We start from the raw sequence: 2,365 nt of genomic DNA, 5'->3' as shown, positions 1-2,365 counted from the left end.
AACAATATGATATGCGGATCGTGGCAATACTCTATCCCCAGCTATGTGGCTTGATCCAGGCTCCTAGCAAGGCGGATAGTGAAAAGACGAGAAACCTCGGACAAAATCTTTGATGACCCAACAACAGGCGATCAACAGACGATCATGGGAAAAATGACAATGCATATATATTCATAGTTTGACTTGAAGATGCCGGAAGTTCGCTAGCAGTCCCCAAGCGACTTCATATTTTCGCAGAGTACACTGAGTACCATAAATCCGTTAAAGCACAAAGAACAGCATCGGGCCTCAAGGAACACGTTATTACAGAGCGCTCAGTGAACGTTAGGAGGGTGGTGTTCTCGGACTACGAAATGATAAACTCATGTTAGCTACGGCGACCGGCACGCAATGCCAGGCATACAAACCAAAGCCTTGATACTTGCCTGGAGTTGCAGATCGATGAAACTTGATCTTCAGTTCACCTTAAACCGTTCATCGTGCGCTACCCAGATTTGTTCTCTCAAAGCGCTGAGCTCAGCACCACCAGCAGAAGTGGCAGATATGTCAGACACGCAACCATGCATGCAAGTAGCCGCGAGGATGAGTATAATTCACAGCGACTAAGCGGGGCGAGGGGAAAATGACTGAATCTTCCTATAATGATGCGCTGACAAGCATATCATGGTTGTTAGCAATGTTCGTAGCTTGGATGATGGTGCTGGCAGGTCTGTCTAGTCCAGCTTGGCGCGTTCTTGGCACGTTCCTTGAAGTATCGCTAGACTGGGCCAACACATCAACCACCACTTCACGGTGGAAGTGATAAATAAGCCAAACACGTAGCGACCATTCAGCTATAAAAATTCCACGCAATGAACCCATTGCCACAAAACACCTGAACCAAGCTATTGCAGCTCTATTCTAAGGACACCAATCTGAACAGTCGAATAAAGACGCCGGTGACCACCGACACACAGAGATCAACAATGCAAAGAGCCGATGTGTGGAAGCGACTGCATTTACTTATTTATAAGGCAGCCTTTTGGTAATGAACACATCCGTACCAGTGTGTAAACTGTACTATTATGTATTGTGATCAACCGCAAGAGAGGATCACTGGCCTTCCAAAATGACATGCTTCCTAGATCTTGCGCCCGTAGACTGTCTGAATAACAATCCGACCACTCGAATCTTAGCATTCGTGTACTCACTGTTCACCTTGGGGAGTTCAAATCCATGTACTTGGATCACCCCGCTAGCGACGTATTAGATAGCCAAGTCAGCTTCTACAAGCCCTTGGAACTTCGGTTCATACAGCTAATTTACTAAAATAAACCCAGGGATGGGACGTTAAATAAGGACGGTGCATGTCGGTCACACCACCATGGGCTAAACGGTGCAGTGACCAACAAGCAGTGGTATAGAAACGGTGACACCCAATTCAGCGTATCGCTGTTCACTGTCGGTCGGTTTTCGAAGCGACTTGAAACTATTTGTGGACAATCAATATGAAAACATGGTATTATCCGAATTGTACGTGGCCCATCAGAGATATTACCGGTGCCGTGCCTCTACCCAATAATTTCTGTCTCGTTAGAAGTGATTTCCTCTGCGGCAAGAAAAAAACATGAGCAAGTAATCCAGGATCCTGAGGAATCACCATCATCCTGAGCATCAAGTCTACCGATATTCCCATGCCCAGGTCCAATTCTACCCACCCAAAAAATGAACGCCCGAAGCTTTCCGTAGAGAGTAACCGATAATCACCTGCCCGATGACTTACCAAAAGGAGCAGTGTTCCATTTCATTTCAGCTTTAAGAAAAGAGAATCGAGGTGGCCACCGGTCTGTTAGTGTTTTTTGCCCATCGATTTCAGTTCTTCCTAGCAAATTTGACGGTTTCCACGTTGATGACATGGAAACTCTGCTCACTAACAGTGGTCGATAACCTGTACCAAACAGCCTTGTAGGACAGCCTTCACGCCTGATAGTCATTTGACGCACTTCTAAAAGGAACGATATTTCGCTCCGATATCCTGAACAACGATTTCTGAAATGAGAGCCTTCCCTCATGTTGAAGACAGCGTTTGACGAGGTATTTCAACGTGATAGTTCCCAGATAAATCATCACTATTTGCGCTTCAACAACCTCAGCGAGCCATCTGACCACCACGTGAGTGCAGTGTAACAGGTGTTACAACTTATATTTAGTTTCCAATTCGCTCAGACAAACGTTTATTGCTAGTTGTTACACGCCCTAGAAAATCCGGGCGTTTGAGAAACACAGACTAGTTTCAAAGGGCGGAAGGCAATGACGCACACCTGCACCCACATGACTACCTTTTCTTTTTCCAACGTGTAGTATGCAGTGACTGATTTACTTCCAC

The sequence above is a fragment of the Opisthorchis viverrini genome (genome assembly GCF_000715545.1).
Source record: "Opisthorchis viverrini unplaced genomic scaffold opera_v5_706, whole genome shotgun sequence".
NCBI lineage: Eukaryota > Metazoa > Platyhelminthes > Trematoda > Opisthorchiida > Opisthorchiidae > Opisthorchis > Opisthorchis viverrini.
This window is presented reverse-complemented; position numbering follows the sequence as displayed.